An 18,353-nucleotide genomic window follows, 5' to 3' on the forward strand; every position below is an offset into this window, starting at 1 on the left:
GGCTACAAGGTAAATCTTTCTAAGTCAGAGGCCCTTCCTCTTAACCTTCCCCCTCATCTTTCTACTCTTTTATGCTCTAACTTTTCTTTCCGGTGGTCTCCCTCTGCTATTAAATACCTTGGGGTCTGGATCTCCTCTCACTATTCCTCACTATACTCCACCAACTATCTCCCCCTATTCAGGGATCTCCGTGCCCTTATGGAAAAATGGCGCTCGCAATATATTTCTTTTTTTGGTCGCATTGCTGCGGTGAAAATGACTGTTCTTCCGAAACTCCTCTACTTTTTTGAAACCCTGCCGGTTCGGGTCCCGCTGTCGGACCTGCGCTCCCTACAGGTGGCTATTTTTCGGTTCATTTGGGATGGGAAAAGACATCGGCTACCGATGTCCGTGATGTTGGCTGGGCGGGAGCGTTTGGGGGTCTGGCGGTCCTGGATGTGGTGAAGTATTACTGGGCTGACCATTTGCGCCATCTCGTGGCGTGGTCCACCTATCATGCCTACAGCCGCTGGATGGAAATAGGGAAGCTGTGGTTAGCGCCTGTCCACCCTAACGCTCTCCTTTGGACTCTTCCTGCCTCTGCTCCTACTCTCTCCCCTCTCCTGGGTCCTATGGCATTTTCTAAATATGTGTGGAATTACTGTTCTGTCAAATATAAACTGCTGTCTCCCTCTTCCCCTCTTCAATCTTTCCTTTATCATCCTAGCTTTCCCCCTGGCCGTAGACAGACAAGGAGAGCGCTCCTAGTGTGATAGCGTAATGTAAAAGCCAAGATAATAAACAAGAAAACTTGCTCACCAAGTATAGTTGTACTACGACCAAGTACAACTATGGTGAAGGCGTGAAGTGACCCTGCAACGGGCGAAGAGCGGCAGCTGCTCCTGGACACACAGGTGAAGAAATAAAGCGGATCCCTCCAGGGAACAAACCAGGATAGAGGCAGCGCACAGGACTTCAAAGGTAAAATGGTTTATTTACCCGGCATGCCGGGTAAATAAACCATTTTACCTTTGAAGTCCTGTGCGCTGCCTCTATCCTGGTTTGTTCCCTGGAGGGATCCGCTTTATTTTTTCCCCCTGGCCGGACCTCTCTTATGGTGAGGGAATGGGGGTCTAGAGGCCTTTTTTGATGGGCGGATGTAGTTGACCCTTTGTCGCGTACCCTCTTGTCTTTCTCTCAGTTACAGTCTCATTGGGATCTCCCCTCGTCTGAGTGTTTTCACTATTCACAGCTACAACACTTTATGTCCTCCACGCTAGGTGCGCTAGTGGTGTCTTCCCCTACGGGCTTTGAACGGCTGTGTCGTGGTGGACCTCAGGCGAGGGGGCTTCTCTCCGATATTTATTCCTTGCTAATCCAACCTCAGGAGGGAGTCCAGGTATCTCATCGCTATATGTTTCGCTGGGAGGAGGCGCTTAATGCTACTATCACTCTCCCTCAATGGAAGATAATATGGGAGCGGGCCTCTAGGGCATCTATATGTACGGCTCAATATAAGCTACTTATGGGTTGGTACCATACTCCAGAGTTATTGAATAGGCTGAATCCCGATATCCCCCCCCCCCCCCAGTGCTGGCGTTGTGGGGTGGGTTTGGGTACACTGTTTCATGTTTTCTGGTCCTGCCCTCTTATCACGGGGTATTGGGAGTTAGTGAGTCGTTTGGTATCAGATGTTCTTGGAGTATCGGTCCCTCCTGACCCTCAGGTCTACCTCTTGCACCTCTCACACTCTGCTCTGCCCAACAAACTGTTTAAGCTAGCTATGCATATGTTCTTGGCAGCTAAGACACTTGTTGCTAAATTCTGGAAGAGGACTCTTCCTCCCTCTGAATCAGACCTGCTCTCCCGAATACGTGATATGCACTCTTTAGAATATCTCACTGCCTCTTTGAATAATACTATCCCTGCCTTTCTCTCAGTTTGGGAACGATGGGACCGTTTCTCTGACAGGCAACCTCCCTGAGGCGGTTCTGACATCTTCCTCACCCCCCCCCCCCTATTTCCCCTCCCTCCTTGTTCCCTCTCCCCCCCCCCCTTTTTTGTTGTTTGTTTGTTTTTGTTTGTTGTTTGTTCGAGGTTTTGTTGTCCTTGTCTCTTTTTTGTCTTTGTTTCTGTCTCCTCTCTTTGTCTTCGTGTTGAAGAGTTTTAGTTCTCTCTCTCAATATTTGGCTATATAACTATGTTCATTTACTACAGTCTTTATGGTTTATCTGAGGTTGGGGCTAGTTGTTTTGGACTACAACTGTATCTGAATGCTCTGGTCTCTATCTTAGCTTGTCATTTGCCCTGATGCGATCGCACTGGGCACTGTCCCGGATTATGCTTTGATTGCGTTTTACTAACTTTCTGTTTTTTATGTGAAAATCTTTAATAAAAACTACAGTAAAAAAAAAATAAAAAAATGTGACAAAAAAGCAGAAATTTTGTGCATTTTTTTTACGTTCACGCCGTTCACTGTACGGGATCAGTAACATTATATTTTAATAGTTTGGACATTTACGCACGCGGCCATACCAAATATGTGTATTAATTATTATTTTTTACACTTTATGGGGGTAAATTGGGAAAAAAGGACATTAAAAATTTTTATTGAGGGAGGGGATTTTTCTAATTTTTTTTGCTTTTTAATTTTTTTTACTTTTTTTACTTTCATTTGTACACTTTAACCCTTTAAGCACTTCAGTTTTTGCACTTTCGTTTTTTCCTCCTTACCTTTTAAAAATCATAACCCCTCAATTTTCCACCTAAAAATCCATATTATGGCTTATTTTTTGCGTCACCAATTCTACTTTGCAGTGACATTAGTCATTTTACCCAAAAATTCACGGCAAAATGGAAAAAAAAATCATTGTGCGTCAAAATCGAAGAAAAAACGCCATTTTGTAACTTTTGGGGGCTTCCGTTTCTACGCAGTGCATATTTCGGTAAAAATGACACCTTATCATTATTCTGTACGTCCATACGGTTAAAATGATACCCTACTTATATAGGTTTGATTTTGTCATACTTCTGGAAAAAATACATGCAGGAAAATTTATACGTTTAAAAATGTCATCTTCTGACCCCTATAACTTTTTATTTTTCCACGTACAGGGCGGTTTGAGGACTCATTTTTTGCGCCGTGATCTGAAGTTTTTATCGGTATGGTTTTTGTTTTGATTGGACTTTTTGATCACTTTTTATTCATTTTTTAATGGTATAAAAAGTGACCAAAAATACGTTTTTTTGGACTTTGGAATTTTTTTGCGCGTACACCATTGACCGTGCGGTTTAATTAATGATATATTTTTATAGTTCTGACATATACGCACGCGGCGAGACCACATAAGTTTATTTTTTTTTATTTACACTGTTTTATTTTTTTTATGGGAAAAGGGGTTAAATGACCTTTATTAACACTTTTTTTTTACTTTTTTTTTGCAGTGTTACAGGTCCCATATGGACCTATAACACTGCACACACTGATCTCTCATGCTGATCACTGGAGTGTATTAACACGCCTGTGATCAGTGTTATCGGCACTTGACTGCTCCTGTCTGGATCTCAGGCACGGAGCAGTCATTCGTCGGTCAGACAACGAGGAGGCAGGTAAGGGCCCTCCTGGTGTCCTGTAAGCTGTTCGGGACTCCGCGATTTCACCGCGGTGGTTCCGAACAGCCCGACTGACTAGCCGGGATAGTTCCCGGGATAGGTCCCAGCCGTTGATGAGCGCCGGGACCAACGCGATGTGATGCGGGGTCGCAGCGCGACCCCGCTTCATATTGCGGGAGCCGGCGCAGGACGTAAATATACGTCCTGCGTCGTTAAGGGGTTAATAGTCCCCATAGGGGACTATCTATAGTTATCGTTTGATTGCTAATACTGTTCAGTGCTATGCATAGGACACAGCACTGATCAGTATTATCGATCTCAGACCAGAGCAGAAGACCCGGGGAGACTGCCGGAGCAAGGTGAGGGGACCTCCGTCCGCCATGCGGATCGTCGCATCAGTGCTGCAGGCAATCCGATCATCCAATCAAAATACCGCACTGCCGCAGATGCCGTGATCTGTATTGAGGGGGGGGTTGAGGGGTTAATGGCGGATATTGGTTTTTTTTTTTCACAGTACACATGACAGTGATCACCCCTCTCTGCTTCCAGCTTGTGTGGTGTAAAGAAGGCTCTAATACTACTGTGTGAGACTGCCGTGCGAATTTTCGCATTTGCGAATTTTCGCTTATGCTAATTTGTGTATATGCGAATTTTCGCATATGCGAATTTTCGCATATACGAAAATAAAACGCGAATATTACGAATATGCGAATTTAGCGAATATATGACGAATATTCGTCCATATATTCGCAAAATATCGCAAATTCGAATATGGCCTATGCCGCTCAACACTAGTGCTCAGTACCTACAATTGGCATACTTTTAGTAGCTGTGGTGCAAGGTACTGCATTGTCTCATATGTTACTGAGTGACAATATACATGCAGAACATTACAGTACAGGGATTAGTGCCTTTGTGGTCGGATCTGCCTATAGGCAGAATAGTACCAAAAATGATTTCTACCAATTAGACGCAAAGATAGAGTCTAAAATATAACTTTTACTAAATATCAATTAAAATATACAAAAATATACATACGACCACAAAAGGTGCAAAACTACATTAGTATTACATAAAGTGCAAAAAAATAGCCTTAGCAATGAATTACAAGTCAAATATACACTTGTTAGATAACCCAAGATGGTGTCAGCCAAATGAGCTGACCAGGAGGGGATAAGGGTACAGGTGAGTAGCCTGACCGCATAATTTCCCTACCTATTCTAGTCCTTACCCTCACTAATCATAAGTGTGGATAGGGAGTAGGATAAAATTGCCACCATATAGATACATACAATTAGAGACAACAATATGTACTTATGCTCCATAGTCCTACGCATTTCTCCCATATATTTAACCTCTTAAGGACGCAGGGCGTATGGATATGCCCTGCATTCCGAGTCCTTAAGGACGCAGGGCGTATCCATACGCCCGTGGGAATTCCGGTCCCCACCGCTAGACGGTTGGGGACCGGAGCCGGATGCCTGCTGAAATCGTTCAGCAGGCATTCCGGCATATCACCCAGGGGGGTCATTATGCCCCCCCCCCCATGTCGGCGATCGCCGCAGATCGCTGGACAATTCAGTCCAGCGATCTGCGGCGCTTCCGGGTCAATCGGGTCTCCAGTGACCCGGTGACCCAGAATTACTGGCTGTTCGGGGCCGTCTCTGACGGCCCCGAACAGCCAGAGCCTGCAGGGGTGAGGTGGCACTGTTGCCACCTCACGATCGCCCTGATTCGTCGGCCGGATTACCGGCCGACCAATCAGGGCGCCTGCTGCGGGTGTCACTCCCGCACCCGCTCCGCCCCTCTTCTGGAGGACGTGAGCGGGTGCGGGAAGACGACCCCCGGTGCTGGGGACCCCGATCCCCGGCGTCAATGTTGGGATCGGGGCCCCAGGAGCGGCGGAGGCGAGGGACAGTCCTGCAACGGAGCAGCAGCAGGAGGTGAGTTACAGCCTCCTGCTGTTGCTTAGCAACAGCTCCCAGCATGCAAAAAGGGCATGCTGGGAGCTGTAGTTATGCAACAGCAGGAGGCAGACCACCACAACTCCCAGCATTCCCTTATGGGCATGCTGGGACTTATGGTTTTGCAACAGCTGGAGGCACATTTTTTCTATGGAAAAGTGTACCTTCAGCTGTTGTATAACTACAACTCCCAGCTTGCACAAACAGCTAAAGTGTATGCTGGGAGTTGTAGTGGTGCATCTGCTGGTTACATAACTACAACTCCCAGCATGCCCATTGGCTGTCGGTGACTGCTGAGAGTTGTAGTTTTGCAACAGCTGAAGGCACACTGGTTGTGAAACTCAGTTTTTTTTTACCTAACTCAGTGTTTCACGACCGGTGTGCCTCCAGCTGTTGCAAACTACAACTCCCAGCAGTCACCTTACACCATGCACCGTACATGCTGGGAGTTGTAATTTTGCAACAGCTGGAGGCATACTGGTTTTGAAACACTGAGTAAGGTCACAAACTCAGTGATACATAACCAGTGTGCCTACAGCTGTTGCAAAACTAAAACTCTCAGCTTGTACAGTCAGTGCATGCTGGGAGTTGTAGTTTTGCAACAGCTGGATGTCCCCCCCCCCCCCCCCCCCCAATGTGAATATACAGGGCACACTCACATGGGCGGAGGCTTACAGTAAGTATCGGGCTGCAAGTTTGAGCTGCGGCAAATTTTCTGCAACAGCTCAAACTTCCAGCGAGAAACTACTGTGAACCCCCCGCCCGTGCGACTGTACCCTAAAAACACTACACTACACTAGGGATCGACCGATTATCGGTATGGCCGATATTATCGGCCGATAATCACGATTTTGGGCATTATCGGTATCGGCAATTATCTTGCCGATAAGCAGATAATGCCCCGCCCCCCGCACCGCCCCCACCACACCGCGACCGCCACCCCCTCGACGCACCGCACCTCCGACTCACCACACCGCGTCGCACCCCCCACCGTGATGCCAACAGTATACCGGTATGGATTTTTTCCCATACCCCTATACCTGTCGGGCCCCTCCCCCACCCTCCGAGTCAATAAAAAAATTAAACTTACCCGTAATGGGGGTGGTCCAGGCCATCCTTCCTTCATGTAGTGTCCGGGGGCGTTCCGGATGGAGGGTGGTCCGGTCCGGGCTGTCCTTCTTCTCCCACGGTCTTCTTCTCCACTCCGAGCAGGCTCCGGCCTAGTACACTGCATAGACGCCGCTACGCCGTGACGTCAGGTGCGTCGCTGCGCACGGGCGTCACTGCGCAGCGACGTCTATGCAGCGTACTAGGCTGGAGCCTGCCCGGAGTGGAGAAGAGGCCCGCCGGAGAAGAAGGACAGCCCGGACCGGACCACCCTCCACCCGGAACGCCCCCGGACACTACAGGAACGATGGATGGATGGCCCGGAGCACCCTGGCAGGTAGGGGAGAGAAGCGGGTGGTGGCGGCGGCGGCGGCCTATGGTCCCGCAAAAGCCAATGCAGATCATTGATTTAAAGAGCCCGCTTTAAATCAATGATCTGCAGCGGTGTCGCAGGGGGTTAAATAGCCGATAACTTATACCGGAATATCGGTATAAGTTATCGGCTATCAGCCCTAACCTGCACCGATTATCAGTATCGGTATCGGCCCTAAAAAACCGATATCGGTCGATCCCTACACTACACTAACAAAAAATAAAATAAAAAGTAAAAAACACTACATATACACATACCCCTACACAGCCCCCCTCCCCAATAAAAATGAAAAACGTCTGGTACGCCACGGTTTCCAAAACAGAGCCTCCAGCTGTTGCAAAACAACTACTCCCAGTATTGCCAGACAGCCACTGACTGTCCAGGCATGCTGGGAGTTTTACAACAGCTGGAGGCACCCTGTTTGGGAATCACTAGCGAAGAATTCCCCTATGTCCACCCCTATGCAATCCCTAATTTAGGCCTCAAATGCGCATGGCGCTCTCACTTTGGAGCCCTGTGGTATTTCAAGGCAACAGTTAGGGTCACATATGGGGTATCGCCGTACTCGGGAGAAATTGTGTTACAAATTTTGGGGGGTATTTTCTGCTTTTACCCTTTTTAAAAATTTAAAATTTTTGGGAAAAGAAGCATTTTAGGTAAAAAAAAATATATATTTTTTTACATATGCAATAGTCGTGAAACGCCTGTGGGGTATTAAGGTTCACTTAACCCCTTGTTACATTCCCCGAGGGCTCTAGTTTCCAAAATAGTATGCCATGTTGTTTTTTTTTTGCTGTCCTGGCACCATAGGGGCTTCCTAAAGGCGGCATGCCCCCAGAGCAAAATTTGCTTTCAAAAAGCCAAATGTGACTCCTTCTCTTCTGAGTCCTGTAGTGCGCCAGCAGAGCACTTTTCACCCCCATATGGGGTGTTTTCTGAATCGGGAGAAATTGGGCTTAAAATTTTGGGGGGTATTTTCTGCTTTAACCCTTTGTATAAATGTAAATTTTTTGGGAAACCAAGCATTTTAGGTAAATTTTTTTATTTTTTTTTACATATGCAAAAGTCGTGAAACACCTGTAGGGTATTAAGGTTCACTTTACCCCTTGTTACGTTCCCCCAAGGGGTCTAGTTTCCAAAATGGTATGCCATGTGGGGCTTTTTTGCTGTCCTGGCACCATAGGGGCTTCCTAAATGCGGCATGCCCCCAGAGCAAAATTTCCTTCAAAAAAGCCAAATGTGACTCCTTCTCTTCTGAGACCTGTAGTGCGCCAGCAGAGCACTTTTCACCCCCATATGGGGTGTTTTCTGAATCGGGAGAAATTGGGCTTCAAATTTTGGGGGGTATTTTCTGCTATTACCCTTTTTAAAAATGTAAAACTTTTGGGAAACCAAGCATTTTAGGTAAAATTTTTTTTTTTTTTTACATATGCAAAAGTCGTGAATCACCTGTGGGGTATTAAGGTTCACATTACCCCTTGTTACGTTCCCCGAGGGGTCTAGTTTCCAAAATGGTATGCCATGTGGGGTTTTTTGCTGTTCTGGCACCATAGGGGCTTCCTAAAGGTGACATGCCCCCCAAAAACCATTTGACGCTCCTTCCCTTCTGAGCCCTCTACTGCACCCGCCGAACAATTAACATAGACATATGAGGTATGTGCTTACTCGAGAGAAATTGGGTTTCAAATACAAGTAAAAATTTTCTCCTTTTTACCCCTTGCACAAATTCAAAAATTGGATCTACAAGAACATGCGAGTGTAAAAAATGAAGATTGTGAATTTTCTCCTTCACTTTGCTGCTATTCCTGTGAAACCCCTAAAGGATTAAAACGCTTACTGAATTTCATTTTGAATACTTTGGGGGGTGCAGTTCTTATAATGGGGTCATTTATGGGGTATTTCTAATATGAAGACCCTTCAAATCCACTTCAAACCTGAACTGGTCCCTGAAAAAAAGCGAGTTTTAAAATTTTGTGAAAAATTGGAAAATTGCTGCGGAACTTTGAAGCCCTCTGGTGTCTTCCAAAAGTAAAAACTCATAAATTTTATGATACAAACATAAAGTAGACATATTGTATATGTGAATAAAAAAAAAATATTTGGAATATCCATTTTCCTTACAAGCAGAGAGCTTCAAAGTTAGAAAAATGCAAAATTTTCGCATTTTTCATCAAATTTTGGGATTTTTCACCAAGAAAGGATGCAAGTTACCAAAAAATATTACCACTAAGTTAAAGTAGAATATGTCACGAAAAAACAATCTCAGAATCAGAATGATAACTAAAAGCATTCCAGAGTTATTAATGTTTAAAGTGACAGCGGTCAGATTTGCAAAAAATGGCCGAGTCCTTAAGGTTAAAAAGGGCTCAGTCCTTAAGGGGTTAAGATGGGTTCATCAGGGGTGGAGGAGAAGGTAAACGCATCACCAAAATATTACTACAAATACATATATGCTAGAGGCAAACATGTGATTAAATGATAGATTCATAAAAACAAGTGCAATATGTTAACACTATCAGTCACAAATAGTCAGAAATATACATATTGGGAGTGTTCACTAATAGTCACCAAAATACATTTAGATCCATAAATTCACAGGCCTACAATATTATCAGATATATAGCAAATATAGATAATCTGCTAGGTCACTTTTGTGGCGTTTCACCAAGCATCTTGCTATGAGATTAATGAACTATTTTATAGAAGCATGTTTTCTGGTGTGCAACACAGGCCTATAGATAAATATATGTGAACCCCCGAAAATCAAGATAAGGTCCGAACTGGATAATTAGGATAAGTGGCATAATGTCATAAAGACCAGCAGCATGATACTGGGCTGGCAGGTTTTAGATATAGATGGTTAGATTAAAACAGCCTCATAATGACCCCAGATAAGGTAGGCGGATGAGGAGAAATAAAAAAAAGTTATAGGGGTCAGAATAGGACACAATTTCCATCACATATGTGTATCCTGTGATGTTACGCATATATAATTAATTATGCAAATTATCATGGCTGGTATTTTTTGGCAAGAAAGGTGGCAACCCTATTTGAGCCAAGCCAGAAGTGTCTTCAGATGGTCGTCTGGGCTGGGGTAGATTTGTGGTGTTTTGGAGGGGATTGCAACATTTCATACAACATTCGCATTTCATAAACTGTTACCACTGCAAGTTGAAAACTAAAATTGACCTTTATTAAAAAAAAAAAAAAATATATATATATATATATATATATATATATATATATATATATATTAATTATAGGATGAATAATATAGATTTAAAGAAAACACAGCGGACAGTGCTGACCCGCACTGTACAATCCCATTAGGCAATTCATTACAATCATTGTAAATGACTACAGTAGCACAGGTGGAGGGATATTAAGTGTAGGTGGCGTCTGCAGCCTTTGGCTGGCATGGTTGAGGGCCAAAGTAATTGGAGCGGTCATTAGCACTTAACCGACCATAAATAAATGATTTCCTCTCTCCTGATTAATAATGGAGCGGGATGGGGATCCCTCCAACCCTCCCCCACCGCCCGTAACTTCTCTCTTTGCCCTCTCATTTAATTAAATTATCCCATAATGAAATCTCCCTAATGTATCAGCAGCTGAATAATGAATGAGGCCAGTGGCTGCTCCAGCCTCATCTATAATGCATCAACGCTACATAACTATTCCACTTTAGGCTTTTTCATTTCCCATAGATTTCATTGGGTTGGGGGGGGGGGGGGGGGGGACACCTGATGTAGAGGTCACATGTGTGGCCATAAGAGCAGAGTCACAGACAGCAGCTGTGTTCAGGGGTCTTGACTCTCCTCTTCTGTCCTCTAGTCCTTTCAGCTCCCACACTGCACTTAAGTGGTTAAAGGAAGCTTCAATTATATCATAAAAACCAGGAGATCAACAAGTGACTATGGATTCCCCAGTCATATAGAAACCTATGTCTGAAGATACATTTAGGGCATAGGTAAAATAGCAAATCACTGCCATTATCTGAAACTCTCCCATGTGCTGCAGCAGAGCTGTGCCAGGGGAAGTGTCTAGGATACTCATAGGTGAATTTGGAATTTAGATTATTGGTCCCAATGGAGACAGGGACAGATTTGAGTGAGGACAAATCTTTGTACAGTGCTGTGGAATAAGTTGGCACTATATAAATAAAGGAGTTTTTTTTTATTGTTGATGCCCCTGTGTCTGGATCACCAAAGATCAGCTATGCTATCTATAACTATTGGGGACATGAAGCTTAAAGGGGTATTCTGGTGAAAAAATAAATTTCATATCAACTGGCTTCAGAAAGTTAAACAGATTTGTAAATTAATTCTATAAAAAAAAACTCTTAATCCTACCAGTACTTATCAGCTGCTATAGTTCAGTGGTTCTTTTCTGTCTGACAACAGTGCTCTCTGCTGACACCTCTGTCTGTCTCAGGAACTAACCAGAGCAGGAGAGGTTTGCTATGGGGATTTGCTCCTTCTCTGGACAGTTCCTGAGACAGATAAGGGGTAGAGGAAAAATGACCCTTAGAGTGGCGCTGCTCTTGCCCAATAAGAAATGGAGTCCAAAACAGGAGTAATTCAAAGCACTGGAGTGGTTTTATTAGAGCATAAAACAATAAAAGATAGGCATGGTGCGTTTCGGGGAACCACCCCCTTCCTAGATCAGTGTAAGGGTTCTTAGATACAGCCAGAATATATATATATATATGTTCAAAAATTGGCGCCAATATAAAGGGGCGGAGCTACAATGATGGCATCATACATCAAACAGTAAGTATTTAAATATATTATATATAAAAGTACAACATTACAAGGTAAAAAAAAAAGTATATAATAGTGCAAGGTAAATGGTACAAATAATCAGAGTACATTCAAAGGATGGCTAGAGTAAAGCGTTGCCACAAAACTACAACATCCGGCTTCCAGATGTCAACATCCTGCGGACAGCACAGTGAGGAGAAGGAGATGATGTTGACAGTGCTGGAGCGGGAAAGGGAGGAAAAAAGCAAATTGGACATAATGTCACACCAAACTCCAAAAATGGTCTGGGCAAAATTATTGGCACCCTTAACTTAATATTTGGTTGCACACCCTTTGGAAAAAATTACTGAAATCAGTCGCTTCTTATAGCCATCAATAAGCTTCTTACACCTCTCAGCCGGAATGTTGGACCACTCTTCCTTTGCAAACTGCTCCAGGTCTTTCTTATTGGAAGGGAGCCTTTACCCAACAGCAATTTTAAGATATCTCCACAGGTGTTCAGTGGGATTTAGATCTGGGCTCATTGCTGGCCCCTTCAGAACTCTCCAGCGCTTTGTTGCCATCCATTTCTGGGTGCTTTTTGATGTATGTTTGGGGTCATTGTCCTGCTGAAAGACCCAAGATCTCGGATGCAAACCCAGCTTTCTGACACTGGGCTGTACAGTGTGACCCCAAATCCGTTGGTAATCCTCAGATTTCATGATGCCTTGCACACATTCAAGGCACCCAATGCCAGAGGCAGCAAAACAACCCCAAAACATCATTGAACCTCCAACATGTTTCAAGGTAGGTACTGTGTTCTTTTCTTTGTAGGCCTCATTCCGTTTTCGGTAAACAGTAGAATGATGTGCTTTACCAAAAAGCTCTATCTTGGTCTCATCTGTCCACAAGACATTTTCCCAGAAGGATTTTGGCTTACTCAAGTTCATTTTGGCAAAATGTAGTCTTGCTTTTTTATGTCTCTGTGTCAGCAGTGGGGTCCTCCTGGGTCTCCTGCCATAGCATTTTATTTAATTTAAATGTCGACAGATAGTTCGCGCTGACACTGATGCTCCCTGAGCCTGCAGGACAGCTTGAATATCTCTGGAACTTGTTTGGGGCTGCTTATCCACTATCTAGACTATCCTGCGTTAACACTTTTCATCAATTTTCTCTTCTGTCCACCCCCAGGGAGATTAGCTACAGTGCCATGGGTTGCAAACTTCTTGATAATGTTGCGCACTGTGGACAAAGGCAAATCTATATCTCTAGAGATGGACTTGTAACCTTGAAATTGTTGATATTTTTCCACAATTGTGGTTCTCAAGTCCTCAGACTGTTCTCTTCTCCTCTTTCTGTTGTCCATGCTTAGTGTGGCACACACAGACACACAATGCAAAGACTAAGTGAACTTCTCTCCTTTTTATCTGCTTTCATATGTGATTTTTATATTGCCCACACCTGTTACTTGCCCCAGGTGAGTTTAAAGGAGCATCACATGCTTAAAACAATCTTATTTATCCACAATTTTGAAACTGTGCCAATAATTTTGTCCAGCCCATTTTTGGAGTTTGGTGTGACATTATGTCCAATTTGCTTTTTTTCCTCCTTTTTTGGTTTAGTTCCAAAAGGCTCTTCCCAAAAGACAGCAGGATAGCTGTGAGAGAGAGGCACAGGTCCTTGAAGGAGACACACAGCGTGGACTGTGACGTTGTGATAACATGAGTGGAGTACTTTCCCTAGTGCAAGGGACAGTCGTAAGGGCCAGCTGACGAGGACATAAGAAAGTGCAGAGTGTGAACAGAGCGAATGAACAACGGTGTGTGAAGTACCTGGTTGGCGTGGTGAAAGACGAACACGTTCACAGGCTGGCCGGATTGAGGGGGGTTTAAGGATGAAAAAAACCCTCTCGCCGAAGTAAGTGGGATTGCTCCATTGCTCTTTCTGAGTGTTGCTGTGTAAGAGGGGGCGTGAAAGAGGAGTTTCAAAAACTGGAGTTTGAAAGCAGGAGGTTGAGATCGCTGTGAGTTTTAATTTTTGAACCCACAAGGTCTACAAAAAATTTTAAGTGTAATTTTGACTGTCTGTTTTTTCCTATACATTTGTGAAATCCCCATAACTAGATGGCCTCCATGTTGGAAAATGCAGTCCAATGTACATCCTGTTCAATGTATGCAATCCTTGAACAACAGTTTGAGGGTGCATATTGTTGTGCGAGATGTGTGCTAGTTGTCCGTTTGGAAGCCCAGATCCTGCATCTAGAGGGGCGACTGGCAACAATGAGAAGCATTAACAACATGGAGAGGAGTCTCCTGCTCACTGAGCAGGCACTCTCGGGAATAGAGGTGGGGGAGGACAGTGGGACGGAGTTGCAGGACAGTCAGGCAGTTAGCTGGGTTACAGTTAGAAAGAGGGGTAGGGGAAAAAGTATCAGGGAGGCTAGTCCTGAACTGGTACACCCCAACAAGTTTGCCCGCTTGGCAGATGAGGGGGATGCCATTACAGAGCTAGCAGAACTGCAGCAGGATACCGCCTCTGACCGCCAGGGGGGTGTCTGCTCCAGTAAGGAGGGAGGGAGGAGTACAGGGCAGGCCAGACAGGTACTAGTGGTGGGGGACTCAATTATTAGGGGGACAGACAGGGCAATCTATCACAAAGACCGGGATTGCCGAACAGTGTGTTGTCTGCCTGGCGCACGAGTTCGGCACATCGCGGATCGGGTTGACAGGTTGTTGGGCGGGGCTGGAGAGGACCCAGCAGTCATGGTACATATTGGCACCAATGACAAAGTAAGATCCTTAAAAATGATTTCAGGGACTTAGGCCGCAAGCTTAAGGCAAGGACCTCCAAGGTAGTCTTTTCTGAAATACTACCAGTACCACGAGCCGCACCAGAGAGGCAGCGGGAGATCAGGGAGGTAAACAAGTGGCTCAGAAGCTGTTGTAGGAAGGAAGGGTTTGGGTTCATGGAGAACTGGGCTGACTTCGCTGTCGGTTACCGGCTCTACCGTAGGGACGGGCTGCACCTCAATGGGGAGGGTGCAGCTTTGCTTGGGGAGAAGATGGCTAGAAGGGTGGAGGAGTGTTTAAACTAGGGACTTGGGGGGAGGGAACCTACAGCAAAGAGGGGGAAGATAGTGTAGATAGAGAGGTGGGAATTATAAATGTACCTGGGGGTGGAGCGGAGGGAGGGGTTAGAATAGTTAATAGGATTAGGCTTCATAGGAAAATAAAACTTACACCCTTGAATCCCATTAACCCCAATAACATAAAGGATGGAAATGTAAAGTGTATGTTCACAAATGCCAGAAGCCTAGCAAATAAAATGGGGGAGCTTGAGGCCTTGATACTGGAGGAACATATTGATATAGTTAGGGTCACTGAGACATGGCTGGACTCCTCGCATGACTGGGCTGTTAATCTGCAGGGGTTTACATTGTTTCGCAAGGATAGAATGAACAGAAAAGGTGGTGGAGTCTGTCTGTATGTAAGAAGCGGTATGAAAGTCAGTGTGAACGATGCCATAGTGTGTGATGATTCTGAGGAGGTGGAATCATTGTGGGTAGAATTACAAAAGGAGGGAAATACTGAAAAAATAGTATTTGGTGTAATCTACAGACCCCCTAATATCACTAAAGAGATAGAAGTTCGGCTTCATAAACAAATAGAGAGGGCCGCCCGGGCAGGTACAGTGGTAATAATGGGAGATTTTAACTATCCAGATATAGATTGGGGTCCAGGGTTGGCTAAAACTACAAAGGGGCGACAATTCCTAAATTTATTGCAGGATAATTTTATGGGCCAGTTTGTGGAGGACCCAACAAGAAGTGATGCCTTGTTGGATCTGATCATTTCCAACAATGCAGAGCTGGTTGGTAATGTAACTGTGCCGGAAAACCTTGGTAATAGCGACCACAATATAGTTACTTTTTACTTAAAATGTAGAAAACAAAGACAAGCGGGGAAGGCAAAAACATATAACTTTAAAAAGGCAAATTTCCCTGGGCTGAGGGCTGCACTACAGGGCATAGACTGGGGGGGGGGGGGGGGGGGGGTTGTCAAATACTGATACAGAAGGTAAATGGGACATCTTTAAATCAACTCTAAATAACTATACAGCTAAATATATACCAAAGGGGAACAAATATAAACGATTAAAACTAAATCCTACATGGCTGACACATGATGTTAAAAGAGCAATAAACAACAAAAAAATAGCCTTCAAAAAATACAAATCTGATGGGTCAGCTATAACATTTAAACAGTACAAGGAGCTTAATAAAATCTGTAAAAATGTAATAAAAACAGCAAAAATTAAAAATGAGAGACAGGTGGCCAAAGAAAGCAAAACTAATCCTAAATATTTTTTTAGATATATAAATGCAAAAAAACCAAGGACAGAGCATGTAGGACCCCTTAATAATGATAATGGGGAGGTTGTCACAGGCGATCAAGAGAAGGCGGAGCTACTGAATGGGTTCTTTAGTTCTGTATACACTATGGAAAAAGGAGCTGACATTGGCCAGGTCAGTGCTGGTAACACATCATGTAATGTACTGAACTGGCTTAATGTAGAGATGGTACAAGGTAAGTTAAGTGATATAAATGTAAGCAAATCCCCAGGACCGGATGGACTACACCCAAGAGTTCTTAGAGAGGTAAGTTCAGTAATATCTGTACCCCTGTTCATGATATTTAGAGATTCTCTGGTGTCTGGTATTGTGCCAAGGGACTGGCGCAAGGCGAATGTGGTGCCAATCTTCAAAAAGGGCTCTAGGTCTTCACCAGGAAACTATAGACCGGTAAGTCTAACGTGCATTGTGGGTAAATTGTTTGAAGGACTTATAAGGGATTACATACAGGAATACATAGGGGATAATTGTATTATAAGTGATAGCCAGCATGGGTTTACTAAGGATAGAAGTTGTCAAACCAATCTAATTTGCTTTTATGAAGAGGTGAGTAGAAGCCTTGACAGAGGAATGGCTGTGGATATAGTGTTTCTGGATTTTGCTAAAGCGTTTGATACTGTCCCTCATAGACGTCTGACAGGTAAGTTAAGGTCTTTGGGTTTGGAAATTTTAGTTTGTAACTGGATTGAACACTGGCTCATGGATCGTACCCAGAGAGTGGTGGTCAATGATTCGTACTCTGATTGGTCCCCGGTTATTAGTGGTGTACCCCAAGGTTCAGTACTGGGACCGCTGTTGTTTAATTTATTTATCAATGATATAGAGGATGGTATTAACAGCTCTGTTTCTATCTTTGCAGATGACACCAAGCTTTGTAGCACAGTACAGTCTATAGAGGATGTGTATAAGTTACAAGATGACTTGGATAGACTAAGTGTCTGGGCATCCACTTGGCAAATGAGGTTCAATGTGGATAAATGTAAAGTTATGCATCTGGGTACTAATAACCTGCATGCATTGTATGTCTTAGGGGGGATTAAACTGGCAGAGTCACTGGTAGAGAAGGATCTGGGTGTACTTGTAGATCACAGACTACAGAATAGCATGCAATGTCAGGCTGCTGCTTCCAAAGCCGGCAGGATATTGTCATGTATCAAAAGAGGCATGGACTCAAGGGACAGGGACATAATACTCCCCCTTTATAAAGCATTGGTACGGCCTCACCTGGAATATGCTGTTCAGTTTTGGTCACCTGTCCATAAAAGGGACACTGCGGAGTTGGAAAGGGTGCAGAGACGCGCGACTAAACTAATATGGGGCATGGAACATCTTAGCTATGAGGAGCGATTAAAGGAGTTACAATTGTTTAGTCTTGAGAAGAGACGTTTAAGGGGGGATATGATAAACGTATATAAGTATATAAATGGCCCATACAAAAAATATGGTGAAAAACTGTTCCAGGTTAAACCCCCCCAAAGGACGAGGGGGCACTCCCTCCGTCTGGAGAAGAAAAAGTTTAGTCTCAAGGGGCGACACGCCTTCTTTACCATGAGGACTGTGAATTTATGGAACGGTCTACCTCAGGAACTGGTCACAGCAGGAACAATTAACAGCTTTAAAACAGGATTAGATACATTCCTGGAACAAAATAAGATTAATGCTTATGAAGAAATATAAAATCTCATCCCTTCCCCAATATTGCACCACACCCCTACCCCTTATTTCCCTGGTTGAACTTGATGGACATATGTCTTTTTTCGACCGTACTAACTATGTAACTATGATATATGAAATTGGCTGTATATGAATATCGATCCTGTCCGCTCTCCTTTTTTTTTTTTCTTCTTTCCTCAGTAAGAGCATTGAAGATGCTTGTGGTTGGGTCTTCCAGCATGACAATGACCCGAAACACACAGCCAGGGCAACTAATGAGTGGCTCCGTAAGAAGCATCTCAAGGTCCTGGAGTGGCCTAGCCATTCTCCAGTCCTGAATCCAATAGAAAATCTTTGGAGGGAGCTGAAAGTCTGTATTGCCCAGTGACAGCCCCAAAACCTGAAGGATCTGGAGAAGGTCTGTATGGAATAGTGGGCCAAAATCCCTGCTGCAGTGAGTGCAAACCTGTTCAAGAGCTACAGGAAATGTATGATCTCCGTAATTGCAAACA

Source organism: Hyla sarda, chromosome 12 (assembly GCF_029499605.1).
Source record: "Hyla sarda isolate aHylSar1 chromosome 12, aHylSar1.hap1, whole genome shotgun sequence".
Classification (NCBI taxonomy): Eukaryota; Metazoa; Chordata; class Amphibia; order Anura; family Hylidae; genus Hyla; species Hyla sarda.